General features: G+C 39.3%; 1 protein-coding gene across 1 annotated transcript in view; it reads left to right on the forward strand.

The window, feature by feature from the left end:
* Window positions 1-13735, forward strand: part of LOC144772039 (retinal guanylyl cyclase 2-like) — a 590168-nt gene that overhangs the window by 492613 nt on the left and 83820 nt on the right. The gene's annotated exons all lie outside the window — the stretch shown is intronic.

The following is a 13735-nucleotide window of genomic DNA, read 5'->3' on the forward strand; positions in this document are numbered from 1 at the left end:
AGTGTTTGACTTTTTCAAGCAATATGTAGCACTAACCCACTGGGTAGGTTAGGGTATGCAGATGATATTCATCTGCTGGACAGTAACCCAATAGAGTTGCAAAAGGCATTGACTCTTGTATGTAAGCATGAGCAGCATCATTCTTTGTCTATAAACCACACGAAAGTACAGATGGTATATTTTGGCAGAGTGGCCAAAAATAAACTGATGCATAAGTTCCAAAAAGCTCCAAAAAGTAATCAGCTACAAATACTTACATAAAATGATAAATATTAAATTAAACTAGAATCGCCGCCATAGTGAGAAAAACAACTGTTTGTTAATCAAAAAGGTACTCAATCGATTTAATTCCAATGTGAAAGTTATACTATAGTTGCACGACTGAGAACTCATAACATCAAGCTGATTCCTAGGCTCACTTATGGGGTTCTTATCTGGTTGCCATATGGCCCAGCTGCACTGCGGATGATCCTAAAATATCTATGTCCTTTGCCATGCCTAACACGATTAAGGAATTTTGTTTGAATTCTGGCTAAGATCACCATGGTGCCAATACCCTATGTCAACACTAACATGATGTTTTAAAGAAACTTGCTATAAAAATGGCAATTTAGTGTGAAGAGATTTCCTAACAACATTTAATAAAATAGGATTTAGACAAAATTTTTGCACATTAAAATCCAGCCTGCTGAAGAAAGAAGGGGCGGCTAAAACATGTTGCATCTTTAAATATCAAAGGGGAAACTGCTAATATTTGAAATTTGAACACAAAACACATGTTGCCTCACATCTACAGCTAACTTACACAGTTTTTAATTTTGATATTTAATATCAAAACAACTATCCTTTTCTTCTACACACAGGTCCAAAGTCTTTGCATTCACATGTGCTGTTTTTAAGCCACTGTTTCTTCAGCTGAAATGGGAACTTTTTTCATACATACTTGCATATGAGATTTGACATTGGTTCAGCTTACATCACTTTTGTGCACATTGTGGCTGACCTGTCAATTTGTCGAATATGCCAATATAAACAGAAAGTTACTGATTTAGACTTTGGAAAACAGGCAAACGCCACGGAGTACCCTGTTCACCAAACTGGTGGTCCGCTCACCCTGTTTAGGCTTTATGTTGGCAGAACTCTTGTTGAATCTGTCGATGCAAAGCTTCCTCTGATAGTCTGACAGAGTAACAGCCATCAATTGAATGGCATTCTGTCAGCCTCTCTAATGAGGATGGGTGGTATGATGTCCTTTTAGTCTGTTCAAGGCTGTCAGTTAGAGCCTGGTTGTAAAGGACAGAAAGAAAGTAATAATATCCCCCACATTCATCATCATCATCGCTAGATCACTTTATTCAGTTTTTGCATAAAACCATAAAAGTCAAGTAAAACAATATGTTCAAAAGAAAAGTCTCTCGATGGAAGAATCAACTAAATAACATTAAGTGCTATTCATAAAAACAATATACAAAAAGATAGAAGATCCCTACAGGTACTCAGTTCAACATTACACTACATTCATGGCCACATCTTGACCATCCTGTGTGTACCTCTAACAGTAAATCACAACTAGCTCTGAGTCTAACAGCTATTTAAAAAAAGTTAAGGACGTAAAACACGGTGTTGCCAGATAAGATTTGTAAAAAAGTAAAGGTAGGGCGCACCTGCCTGAATTTGAGTTTTTTCAAAATGGGAATAATAAAAGTCTTCCGGGGTACCCAAAAAAAGCTACAAAACATTATAAAATGGAGCATGTCCTGTGGAGACTTACCGTCTCAGCCACGGGGCGCGAGGCTCTGACCCCCTACTACACCCACGTGGCTGCGCCAGCAGGAGATGATAGAGATCAAAACAAAACCTAGTCAATAAAAAACGATTGTAAGTACAAATCTGTGTACGCTAGTCTTCATTAGCTCCTGTCCTTCCTTATCTAAGTCCCTCTGTCTAAATAAAGACACCCTTGCCCACCCCAGGTCATTCTTATTCACCGTTTCTGAGTTGGAAAATAGGTCAGCTCTTCCCAAGCTCGAGAAGCATTCCTTTATATAATTGAGCATGGGGATATGGTGGGCATGGTTAAGGGCCATGAAATCCTTCAGGATCAATTTATTAAGTGTTATCCCCTGACTCAGCTAGGTGTTTAACCACAACAACAGAAGGCAAAAGGCCAACAGGTTAGAGAGGTAAGACACACCCAGCTCTTTGTGTACTGCTAGGCTTGAGGTTCCATGGGGCACACATAGAAGATATCTCAAAAAGCTATTTTCAACCACTTGTTATTCCTCGTGGGCAGTATATCCCCAGATTTCACTACCATAGGAAACTTTGGTGATGCACTTTGACTGGTATATCTGCGGAAGAGCCCCGATCAGGCTTCTTCCTAATCTCGAGGCAAGGTTAAAGATGGCTGTATTGGCCTGCATTAAATATCCCTTTTTTCTTGTTTTAATGGCCCCCATTTTATCTTATCATCCAGCAGGACCCCCAGGTAGGAAAAGACATCTGTACGCGGGACCTGAACGGATCCAATCTGGAAGCAATTGTGCCTCCCTGTACAAGGTCCCACCTGCATCACATAAGATTTTGAATTGTTTATCTGCAGGTCCTGTTCTTCCATAAATGAGGCAAATGCATTAGGTAAAGTTTGCAAACGTCTTGTGGTCCGGGCCATAGGGACTGCGTAATTCGCGTACAGTAAAGCGGGCAGATCACGTCGGCCCACCTGCGGATAATCCACCTAAGACTCTACTAAAACCTTCTCCATATTGTTGATATATAGGTTAAACATTTCAGTAACCATGGAGGCTTGCTCTATATCTCCATCCAAACCTAAAATATCACAGCTCTCCTGTGGGTCAAAAACAAATTCATCCCATACTATATCCTCATCCTCAATATTGTCCTGAGAATTTTTTTAATTTTCCCGCATATCTATTGAGCCATGAAGGTCACTCCTTCTATAAGGCCGCTAAGGACAACTTTTCCTTGTGCCCCATAACGGTGGCTCATTCCTCTTGTACTGCTGAGAGTACTACTCTCTGTTGTAGCGCTTAGGCTACCAACGTTGTAGGCCTGGTCTTGCGCCTTTTCCAAGTGTTTCTGCTTTTGAGAAACCTTTCCTCTATTTCTAGAGAAAGAAAAATAATTTTCCTCTGAAGCGGGGTATTGCCTTTGATAATGAGGCCTCTACTGCCTCTTTGATTGATTACTTAAGTTCCTCTTCCACAAATCATTTGAGAAACTCTCCCATTAACTCACTGGATGGTTGATTTTGGGAGTTTGATCCCTCCCAACCTATCCCTTGACATAGGTGAAAATACAATATAAAGATGGGCTTTAAATCTCAATAGAAACTAGAGCAAAGGTGGAGCTCTTGAATAATTATATTCAGCTAGGCTTGTGAAACTCTTTGGAAGACACTGGGACTGGATAAAAAAAATCTTTGTTTTACTATCCTGATCGCGGGTAAACCACCGTCCGTTTAGCACAGGTGGTTGCTAGGTAATGTACTATGCGTACCTTGTGATCCGGATGAACTGCAAGATAGAGAAAGGACGTTGTCCTTCATTGGTCTTGGGACGCATCTCTACAGCAACTAGGAATTCTGGATATCGCATTGCTGCATGATGTTAATTTGAAGCAGTAGTCATTGCTCAGTGACACTGCGTCACATCCTGGTGGCCCTTGAAAAGCAACACCCGTTGCTTAGCAGTGCAGCTAGGACCGCCAGCTGTCAAAATAATTAAGTTGATGTATGCTCTGATCCGCGGCCACCCGACCAGGAAATAGACTGCAGGAAATAGACTGGAATCGTCTATGCCGGGCACGCTCAACAGCGGAGGCGACTAAATATGGCTAAATGTGGTCAGAGGACCTTCCCCCTTAGCCGAAGTGAGCTAAAGTGTCTAGTCTGCCACCACAGATAATGTTACAGCACGTACTGTACATAATTAATTTTACATGCCTAGAATGTCCCAAAACAAACACAAGCATAGCGATTCTACCAGAAATCACTTATAAGAAATATTGAGCATGTCTCTTCAATCAATATAAATGAATGAACAAAATACCATAGAATTTCTACAATTTAAACAACATTTTGACAAAGGAAGACGCATCCACAGATTGGAATGGTCCAAGACTACCCAAAAGCGAGAACAAACGCTAGAAATCCAAATGTAGAAAATCATGTAGAATGTAAGGTACTTATTTGTTGGGGAGCAGCCAATAAAAAGAGGATGAAGAAAATGTGCGCTGAATGCTTATATGTTTTGAACATTCTATGGTTTATGATGCAGTAATGTCCTTTAATGGGCTGCATGTTGGGGCAGCAATAAAAGGGTATTGCATAAAGGTAGCCTCGGTCTTGTAATGAAATTGCCAGTCTCTGCGCGTTTTTATCTGTCTGCCGCTTTCCTGAAACAGAGAACAAATAATATGAGTTTCACCTATGCTCACCTCCACCCCTCATGAGGGCTCCTGGTAGAGGGAGAACAGAGCAACCAAATATGCTGAAACCGGCCTGGCCAAGCGGAAAATTTGAAGAAACACCACTGACACACCCAGGCGCCCGGGTTAGATAATAGAAAATCCCCTAGCCCGGGACCCTACCTCACCACCTTTTTAACTAAGGTGGCCCGGGGATGTGCCCTCCCACCACCACCAGCTGCCTGGCCCATTGAAAAGGCCGTCTTAACCTGCAGTCCGACCCCACTCTGCCCTTCATTATGTCTGCCCAGTTTGGGGAAAGCCTTTGGCCATGTGTAAGTTTATGATTGTTTGCCATTCACAAAGGGATTTACGAGTAGTATCTTTATGAGAGCAGAGTCTCTGCTCAGGAAAAGGCCTATCTTTTTATGTTCAGATCAAAAAGATACTACTCATAAATCCCTTTGTGAATAGCAAACAATTGTACATTTACACAAAAGTATAAGTTTATATTTGTGAATCAGGCCCATTGTGTTCCAATGCAAGATGTTTTTGTGGGTATGAGAAAAACAAAGCAGGTTCTCAATGAATGGTCACAGACATGACCACATGACCAAATTTGACTAGTTAGGCATTCAGTTTCTTATCTGTGGGAAATTACGTCTATATTTTCTTTATAGTAAGAATTCCCTTGGAATGAACGCATATGAACTAAGTCAGTTCAAGTGCAGCTTTGGGGGCTGGTATTTGAATGCCTTAACTTGTTACAGTCCTTTGCTAACTTTATGTTCATTGCACAACACTGAATTCATACATGCCAACAATTTAAAAGGAAAAAGTGGGAGATTTTGGAAAACAATTGAGGAATGTATTTTCCCCATTGACTTAAATTGAAGCAGAGGAAAATCTAGGCGGGAGTCAGCTAAAATAAAGCCATTATTGGCTTACAAGTCGTGATTCTTCCACCTAAATCGGGTCGGTTGGCATTTATGTAAATACTGAAGATCTGTACTGCCAAAATGGATTGAGAAAACGTTCATGAAAATCCCCCACACATCTCCTGCTCTCCCATCCAAATTATAATTCAGAGATTCCACTTATAGAGCAAATAACATAGCATTAATGGAGTAGAGGCAGTCAAAAGGTTCTCTCTTTTACTATACACTAACAAACCTGTAAAGCAGTTAAAGTGCAAAGACCTAGGGGGAGGGGGTGTTAAACAAGCTAACGTTTTGACATGCAACTCGAAAGTCCCTTATTCATGACAGACTGCAGAGTCTATAGCCAAGCACAGTGCCTCAGAAATGAAAGCACTTAATTGGAAATTAGTTGTTAGAAATTACATTAAACTCACACATTTCAGTGGTATGGTTACAAATAAGAGAGAAGTATGCAAATATGATGCATTCAACTCACCTGCACACTGTATGCAAGCAATTTATTTTGGTCCTAATGCTCCAGGGTATACTACAAGAAAGGATAATTGATTTTCTAAGGTATAGGGGGTTATGTACTTTAGCTATGTACATAATAGGCCTCTTTGTCAAAGCACCCACAGACCTTTAGCTAATTCTGTAACTTCAAATTTATAACATGCTATAGATCAGGGAGACTTTTAGGGCATTTAATATGACAGGAAGCTCACCAGAGCACCATATCCCAGAGGCGTTGGCTTCCACTTCCCTGACGGAGGATAGTCAGACAGGCTGTAAGATCTCTGCATGCCTGGTGGGGATCCCAAAGCAAAAGTATGTTAAAGTAAAATAGAAAATGAATGGTCCTGATGTGCTCCATGATTTCTCTTGGAGTGTGTGGGCCCTTTCTGTTGTTTCCTATTTTGAACTGCAAGGCTTTCTTTCAATAGTTGTCCTAAACAGGAAATATACACTCCCTATATAGGGAGAACCTGCTGATGTACATTAACCAAAAGGCTTTTAGTGGATGGGTTGTCAATCTAGGGTTTTCAACTTGGGTGCCAGCTGAGTTCCATCCGGTGAAAACTTGGTGCTTTGACTACCTGTAAATGGGACAGGTGAACCTCAAGTTTAACAGATGCAAAATCAAACATTTACCCTGCAGTAGAACAGTAGGCATGCCGCAAGTCACTTATGTGGTGCCTTATTTTTGCTTTTACCAATTTGTTCAGTAATTTGTGCCTCTTGCTTGCATAACTGTGTATGCCTATTTTTAAATCAGTGTTTTTAAGGGGGGGGGGTGAAGATTTAAGACTTAAAGACTTGATTGTCACAGCTTTTAAGTGTTTTTATTCAACTTTCTTAGAATAGAATTATTTGGGGTACAGACTCCCCACTATATCACTGGCTGTGGCTTTTGTTCCTACAGTGTGGATCTAATCACTGAGGCCAGGTTAACAGAAAATGCACAGAGGAAAATTAAATTACAGCGGGCCATGTACTGTGGAACACCTTGAAAACAACCAAACCCACCATCGGCTAAAACAATACACACCAGTAGCATCCTTAACAAGGCCTTTGTCACATGCCACATGCCATATGCCTCACCTCTCCATACAGTTGCACCAAGCTTGAATGATCATCCAATAGGTGGCATGAGAGTTGCCTTCCCTGCCTGTGACCTATATCTTTCACTCCTTTCTGAGGGAAATTGTTGTATCTATTCAGGAACCTTCAGATAGCTGCAAAGAGACTGCTAAGTTACCATATGAAGTAATGTTTGCCTAATAAAATACGTATTTCGGAAAAGATCATGTGATTTATTAAGCAGTAGTTTTGTTTATACTATGATAGTGTTGGTGCCTTGAGGTAACTTTATTTGTTGCGTTGGTGTTGTTTAACTGTTGTTTTGATATCATTTCATCAGTGCCTTGATGTCACTTAGATGGTAACTAATATACGGCCCGTTCTGGAGCACCTGTCAGCAGCTTTCAGTCGATAGATCACATACCCACATCTGTGGTGTTAGGTATCTCTTATTATTGCTACCACACATATTGCCTACTGGTGCTGGAATTTTTGTCATCCTGTTCCTTCACAAAGGTGCAAGCTTTCTGCACAGAGGACAAGCATCTATGTCAAATGATTGGAGGGATGGCATTATTTAGCTCACAGTCCTGTCTTTGTTTCTCAAATAGTGTCATTTGTTAGTATTTTGTAACCTGTGGGGGCTAAGCGAAGGTTTTGTGAAGAGATACAGAGCTTCCCAATTTCATACAATTAATTTAATTACCTCAATGATGACCCATTCGAAGAAATGCTATGAGATATTATTTGTATTGTAACTTGGCCTTTCATCAAAAATTAAGTAGTATCTTGTGTGCAAATTTATAAAGGAATTGAAGATCTTCTATGATTCACTGGTTCGTTGCCTGAGAATATATCTGAAGCTACTGGGTACTGGATAATTAAAGGTGTTTCCTACCAATGTGAGAGATGTTCCCAGAGGAAAAATATAGATTTTGGTTTTACATTTTAATGAGGCTGCAAAAAAGTATAGGTCATAGTTTAAGTTTTGCCCTGTTTGATTTGAGTATTTGTGAAGTTAGCAACAATTTGAGGCATTTGTCTTTGACCACTTCTTTCTCTATGAGAACCTATCCGGGAGTATATGTGTAATATTCCATAGCCACTTCTAATCTTGAGATAGTATGAATGCAAGATGGTATTTCTTCTGCTGAGGGATATCTAAAACGGACTTATACAAAAGGGATTTCCATCTTATCTATGATTTCTTCTCAGAGGGCCTATAAATGTTATCACTATATTCCCTAGACATATGTACATACTGATTTTGCATTTAAAAGATAGATTTTGAAAGATGTATAATATTTTAGGCACATCATTCATCTTTATGCATTTATCCTAGCCAACACATTTAGATGTGGACCCTGCCAACTGTGGAAGTCTTGATTTAAAATTTGATAGTTTTTTTCGAGATTAGTACTAATACATTGTACCAGGATGAATCAGATAAGCAGCATATCATGAGCAAATCTGAGACAGTCACATAACGGAAGTGGGGGTATTTTTATGATCTTGATACTCTCATTGAAATTGGACTACATTTGTTAGGGGCTCAAAAGCCATTTTCAACAACAGGGGAGACAGAGAGCATCTTGCTTGGTTCTTCTTGCAAGTATTATTTTTCTTATAAAAGCCCATTTGAGTCAAGGTTAGCTATTGCTGCCACGCCTGGTGTATTATAGAGGGTACTTAAAACATCTCTTTTAGTATCCTTTTATTAAAAAAAAGGAAATGTTTGCTACCAGTTATTAAACTACTGCCTCTCTGAGTGCTTGATTTCATGCCATTTCTCTCCAGAGACTTTCAAATAGAATTTATATTTATGCTGCTGAATGCAGGATGGAGGTTTATGAAAACAGCACACATCTCACATCCAAAAGGGAAAGCCTAAATACTGAATAAATTACGCCAGAGGCTTGCTCATATAGAAGGAATTCTAGCTTGTTGACACCTAGACTTGCTACCAAGGATCTTGAAAATTTGGAATAAATATCTTTGGGGTCAATTGCAGACTCGAATAGGACTGGTTTAGTGATTGGTAGAGCGACACAGTTTGCATAGAACCAGCCATGCCGAGACGCCGAAACTGACGACGGTCATTACAGCACTTCACCCACCTAGAACAAACATAACCAGGGACGGGTTTCTCCTTTTTTGAAGTACCAGAACTACCTTTTTGGACAAGACCTACAAAGCCCACTACAACAAGAAAAGAGAAGGGAAGATAGATACTCCAAAAAGTCTTCTAAAGGCTGGAATAACGACCGGGAAAATATCAGTGTGATCACAGAGGGATCCTACAAAGGACAACTTACCGAAAATATTTATAGCGCCCTGAAGAAACTCCTTGGTAGGGAGTGAAACGCGTTGGCTGATCTCACTATATATTTTATTAATGTGCCTTTCTCTGCTGAACAAAGATAAATAAAGAACATTTCTCTACTTATTCTTTTTGGACTCTCATTTTGGTGCGCCCCCATGAATACCTAAAAACTACAGTTTGCATAGATAATGCATCATCAACATTCCATTGATCCATAAGCTCTTATACATTATCTTCTGGTTAGAATGCAAGTGATATACTGAATTCAAAGTAATACTATTTCCAAGCTTTAACGATTGCTAGATTGTAACAAAAAGCTGTCCGATACATTTTTGACTTGCACATCAAGGACATCCTATGGTCAGTGCTTTAAATGGGCAGGTACTGTCAGGTGCTGAGTTTCTGCACTTCTCTAATTTGAAAGGGAGAATACTCACTCTTCTCTTTAATGCTGCAATACCTTTAATGGGAGAGTACCAGCACTTGTAAATAGTAAACTGGTGCACTTTTATATTTTCTTTTTAAGCACTGATATGTGGTATATAGTTCATCTAATGGTGTCTACTATGTTGGTCTACTGGGCACAAATGTGTGGTGACCATAATATGGAAATCCAAATCAGAGAGCCCATTCTGGTTAGTAGACACTCAACCTTATTCAGACTAAGTTTTAAAAAGTCTGTTGACATCTAAAATGTTCAAGGCCTCAATAGAGTTAAGGGCAAAGAGGAGGACGAGAGGGGAGTACAGAATAGCACATTTTACTGTTAATAGAGAAACATACACTCATCTAAAATTCATTTATTTAGAAATAAGGACTTAATATGCTTATGCTTCACAGAAAGTTCATATAAAAAGATATAACCACAGAACAGCTCCAACAGGGGCCTCATAGTAATGTTCAGTAAAATGAATAGGTTTGAAGCTGCTTCATGTACACCCCATTTAATTGAGCATGGTTGTGACTGAAATGCTGGAAGAATAACTGTTAGCACGGCATCAGGGAGAAAAAATCTAATCTCACATTGTATGTCATATGTGATCTCATCAGTGATGTCATCAATGATATAATTTGAAATATCACAACTGATGAAATTGATAATGTAATTTGAGATGCCATCAGTGTGTGAAGTCTTTAGGGGAGCACAGCAGGATGTGGATATAGTTTGTCTAGTTCACCATAAGGGGGCACATTCAGGTGTTTATAGGTTGCATTTCATAACCTTAATATCACTTTAAGCGTGTTTTCAGTAAATGTCTGAGGTTTTCTTTAAACATACGTTAATGTTTTAAGAGTAAATTAAATCTTAACGGTCTCTTAGCAAAGATTTGAGTTTTTTCAATGATACACTACATCCATCTTCTCTGCAACCAAATCCTACTTAGCACAACTTTTGCCTATCCACAGCTGTGGTTGGATAAAGGCTCTGACCTCCAACCAAGCCCTGCACTCAAGCCATCAGGCATCCATCCTTCACGGCACACAGCCTCTGAACCTGGTCAATTGTGAGGCTGTGCACCGAAGCCACCAAGCAGCCAATCCCCAATGCACATTACTTTCAGCTGTGCACAGCTAGAATTGACCACAGGCCCTTGCCTGCATCCTATTAATCTTCTCGCCAAAGGGGGTTGCCACCCCACTGCAAACAGCTTCCAGCCATGCACACTGGAGGTTGGTTGCGAATTTTGTGATGGCATCCAATCGCTCAGAGCGCACAGCTGAAGACCGTGCATAATGAAGCCTGACTGGCCAGCTTTATTCGGTGCAGGGCATGGCTTCATGCAGGCCTTGCCACCTACTCCTGCTGCATACGGGCAGAGTATATGCACAATGTCATTTAGCTGCCAGTGGGTTAGGTGAAGGGCCGGGCCACAGACTAGTAGCTCTGCAGCTAAAGTTGGCCGCAATACCTGGGGTCAGTACAAGTCCATAAGCAGTATCCGTTATTCAGTACCTATCACAAACTGGCTTTACTCCTATGCAAGTTTAACAAAATAGAAGGTGTAAGACATTCTGTACTAGAGGGTCTATTCACAAAGTCATTTTGAGTGTGCAAAGTAGTAGTCTTATAGTACAGTTTTGCATACTCTTAGGTGGCTTTGTGAATGGGCTCCAAACCAATTAAAATTCGAATAGAATGGACATAAAATTCTTACAAATGGAAAGGACTGTTCCCTAGTTGGAATTGTACAACTTGGGTGTTGGACATTTTGGACCAATTCTCAATGGCATGCAAGAGTAGGTAAAAGGGTACTTCTGTATTATTACCTCTGGTACCCATACATGTTTTTGTGAATCAGTGCCTGTAATGTTTTTTTGAGTGTGTGGGTTTAAAAATATAATTTTTTTAGTATTTTGTGTTTCCTGTGTTTCACATTTGTTTTTAGCAAACCAAAATGGAAAGCAACCCCTTTAATGAAGGAACAACAATTATACAGCAGTAAATCATTAAGTTTGAATAATTTAATTATTTAATTGACAGCATTTCCACTTAAGATAGAACAAAGGTTTCTTTAAGTTGGTCATACACAAATGGCACTGTCCTAAAGAATAAGTGCAATGGGCATTGATTAAGGAACAATTTGAATGTCTTCTGAAGGTGTTAAGTGTTATGCTGGTAGACGCTGCTGATTATATGTGAGTAAAACATAAACTCTTTTGACTTGGCACCAATTTTCTTTTTTAATATCTGATTTTCAGACCTTACCAAACTAACCTCCTGTTGTAACTGATTACTGTATCAAACATTTGAGATTGAGTAACATTGAAATTCCTTGCTTAGGTTGGAATAATTACGTGGGTTAGGTATAGCTCAAGTTGGAATGTCAAGTTTGCACTAACCTGAAAATCCAGATCCAATAGAAGTAATGCTAATCCCCTCACCTCCCTGAACCCATTGACAACCATGCAAATCGTGATATGTCGGGAAACAATAGATCTAGGCAAAGGGAAGTGGAACAATTTTCCATTAAAATTACATTTCACCTTTTCCAATATGGCATATGATATAACTAGTCACAATCTCCATATTTCTGGCTCTGTTAAAGTGGTTGAACCTCTGGAATTTCCTAGTACTGGAATTCAAATGAAACTTATGTACTAGATTCAAGGAAATTACCTTCAATGATTCAAAAATTAAGTCTGTATCCTAAATAATTCTTGATGAAATGGGTGTGTCATCTGTACCATAATGAATACACATTAGTATTGTTCCTTCCCTTTTGAGGCAGGTAATCACTTCCACATCACTAGCAATACTTTAATATCATAATTGAAGACAAGATTTACCACAATTAACATAATCACTTTGACGGAATTGATCACTCCAGATTGCTCTCTATCCTTGAGCACCACTTTGGATTTAAAGGTACATGCTTTAAGTGTTTTTCTTCCTTACTTTCGAAGCACTCCTAAATTATAAAAGTAGATGGTAATGATGCACATCAAGCCCCTCCACAATCATGGATTTGGTGCAGCACAAATATGCCCATTCTTTAACCGTCACAGATACCTCACAACTTCATAACAGATACATGACATGAATGTGCATTTAGCACTCGATTCTTATATGGTCTACCGTTATTGAAATAAGTGTTTCATTTGGCATTATTACTAAAATGAATTTACTGTAGGATTAATATACTCAAACTATGTTTTTAACCGTATTATATGAGAAATTCATAAACCATCCGTACTTAGTTGATATGTACTCACCATAAAGATGAAATTTTACTTTCATAATGAGTGCTTTAAGACATTGAATAACATTTACTGGTTAGGTAACTGGATAAGAACCATTCTCACAGGTGTAGAATGTGATTACACTAAAAACTATAAAAATGTAGTGTAATGTGTGCATTATTATTTCATATATCTGATTTAAATGTATTTCTTGGCCATTGTTACACGTGATTATTTAAAAGAATTTAATCTATGCTTTGTGTCACATGAACTTAATGCACTGATTATTCATATTCGTTGGTATTTAAATGTGCACCTGCATATTAAATGTGCACTCTTGCTAATACTTTGAGGTGACAATCAGGTCTATAATTCTTTGTGCTACATAAATGCTGGCTTTCATTTTCTGCTAACATTACATTTCTTACAGTTATTCACACCCATTGCTAGTTACAGAATAGATACATTACTGTACTAGAGAAAGATCCTACGAAGAAGGCCTTGATAAAAAATATGGAGGCCAGAGCATTAACTGAAAGGTCTATTTAGCAATGTTTCAACCTGGTATGTGCGTGAGAAGACAAAGTCGTTCCCATGTTTGGTGTGGGATATTTGGAGATTGTTGCCAAGCAGGAACTGAGGTGCATGCACACAAGGGGGCACATGGTGTGCCCTCCTGCGTGCACACCATGCCCTGAGGCACAAGAGGGCTCTGTAGGTCCCCCTTTGTTTCCTTTAAGCCCCGGTTTTCATGGAGTAGAAACTGCCATGAAAACTGTGGCATAGAGGAAACTCGTAATAT

Source organism: Lissotriton helveticus, chromosome 8 (genome assembly GCF_964261635.1).
Source record: "Lissotriton helveticus chromosome 8, aLisHel1.1, whole genome shotgun sequence".
NCBI classification, from domain to species: domain Eukaryota; kingdom Metazoa; phylum Chordata; class Amphibia; order Caudata; family Salamandridae; genus Lissotriton; species Lissotriton helveticus.